The following is a 2,371-nucleotide window of genomic DNA, read 5'->3' on the forward strand; positions in this document are numbered from 1 at the left end:
CTTATAGCTATAAAAGTTTGCTAATTCATATTATTCTTTATACAATTTTTTAACACATTTTTAAAATACGACCCCCCCCCCCCCTTTAAAATTGGTTTGGATTTGTTATTTCGAAAGTACAAAGGTTGTAACTTAAATTTTTGGAATACTTTTTTTGTAAACTTAATACGAATAGTCGAAAAAAATTATTCGAATACAGCGACACCGGTATCTATGAGGTTTAAGTTTTAACACCAATGTTTGGATAAACTTGTTTTATCGAAGGACTGTTGATTTTATAAAGTTATTTTGTCTGTATAAATGCGTATAAGAGTGTGAGGTAAGATTATTGTCACTTTAGCCATTTAATGAAATGATATTGATAGAGTTTAAATTTAAACATCCTTTTAGTCTAATGTTACAATTATATATTAGAAGCAATGTGTCATGCCATGGCATAGCTTACTTCACTTATGCCATTGCCAGTAAAATGAGTTGTGATTATAATAATAATTTTATAAAGTTATTTTATATATATATATATATATATATGTGTGTATGAGAGTGTGACTGTGAGGTAAGATTACCGTCACTTTAGCCATTTAATGAAATGATATTGAGTTTAAATTTTAAACATCCTTTTGGCTAATGTCATAATTAAATATTACTATATTAGAAGCAATGTGTCATGCCATGGCATTAGCTTATTTCACTTATGCCATTACCAATAAAATGAGTTATGATTATAATAATAGTAATATAATTTATATTGACCCAACTGGTCGAAATTAGTAAAAGCTGTCTTGAATGTAATTTGTATTTATAAGTTTTAGTTTTAACATAAGTTCAATTAAAGGAATTTGTGTAAAAAAACTAAGGACAATCAATGTGTTTACACCAGTCATAATGCAAATTTAATTAATGGCTATATTTATGTACTGTAATAATTGCACTATTATGTATGTTTTGGACTTGGTATTCTCAAGTCTTTATGACAATCAGATAATATCATAATGATGGCTGTCATTGCTTAGGTTATGTAATTTTAATCTTACAAGTTACATTACAAAGTAACTTGATGGTTGTGTTATTTTCAATCTTAGACAAGGCTTATTGACTGTTATGGATAACGGTTCCTTGATAATTCTCCTTTTTGAAATTTTCTTTTAATTTCATGTTTAACACTGAAGTTTCTCGTTTGTACTTGTGGTGACTTGAAAGACACCTACATTTGCAAAATATCTTAATTACATACAGAGTATCTGAAGATGTGAGATTATCCAGCAAAACTGGTCAAATCTGTTAAATTCTCCACTCTCCAGTATGCATGTGTAATGAAAACAGTAACCACCTAATCTCCATAAACAGTTTCAAAATCCTTACCATGGTATCATCTAAAAATGAACTTTTAATCAAAGAAGTTTTAACAATTACAAATTAGCTCATAATCCTAAATAATAATGTAAATTCTTTCCAGCTTTTTTAAAATTTTAATTTACTACTATCTATAATATCCAGTTATAAGAATAAATAATCAAACATCTAATTGGCCTAAATTAAATATCTTAATGTGTATTTGTTTTACATAAATTGTTGTTTTTGTATTTTTATCACACTTATAATTTGTTTCCATTGTAGTTTGCTGATGATAGAATTTTCAAAACCTGAAACATCTAATTATAGAAATGGTGTTTTTGCATTATTAAACTTTGATTCTTGCCTGACAAATTTAACATAACATTTTGGGACAACATTGAATCTATTAGTCCATCTTGACTGTTCCATCCTCTAAACTAAACTATTAATATATAAATTTAAAAATAAAAAAAAATCTTAAAGCCAACCATTATCATTCATATAGTTATCAAGCTTTCTCTTAAACTCACTTAAAGTTACTGCCTCCACAACATCCAAAGGCAACTCATTCCAAAGGCCAACCACCCTGTTAGAAAAAATAAAACTTTTAGCTGAAGTTAATGCCTTCCTTGCCAAAATTTAAATTTGTGTCCCCTAGTCCTACTATTCTCACCAATAGATACGACAAAAGGTGATACAACAACACCATCAATTCCTTTTACATTTCAATCAGATCCCTTCTAACTCTTCTTTTTTTCAAGTGAAAATTTTAGAGATCGTAACCTCTCCTTGTATGAAAACCCCTCCATCCCAGACACCATTGTAGTAACCCTACTCTGAACCCTTTCCAGCAATTCAATGCCCTTCCTAAGGTAAGGAGCCCAAGACTGAACACAGTACACCAAATGTGGCCTAACCAGTGACTTGTACAATGAAATATTTCTGTATATATACAATCCAAAATCCTATTTGCCCTTCCACTGGAAACAGCATATTATTTGGATAACTTAAGAGACTGATCAACCATTACACCAAG

At 29.4% G+C, this 2,371-nt stretch overlaps 1 protein-coding gene across 1 annotated transcript in view; it reads left to right on the forward strand.

The window, feature by feature from the left end:
• The first annotated feature begins 179 nt into the window (after nt 1-179).
• LOC106474799 (mediator of RNA polymerase II transcription subunit 22-like) overlaps nt 180-2,371 on the forward strand; it is a 21,249-nt gene continuing 19,057 nt past the window's right edge. Inside the window, exon 1 of the mRNA XM_013935492.2 lies at nt 180-319. The gene's annotated coding sequence lies outside the window, so the exon portion shown is untranslated. The remainder of the gene's footprint in view (nt 320-2,371) is intronic.

The sequence above is a fragment of the Limulus polyphemus genome, unplaced genomic scaffold (assembly GCF_000517525.1).
Source record: "Limulus polyphemus unplaced genomic scaffold, Limulus_polyphemus-2.1.2 Scaffold142, whole genome shotgun sequence".
NCBI lineage: Eukaryota > Metazoa > Arthropoda > Merostomata > Xiphosura > Limulidae > Limulus > Limulus polyphemus.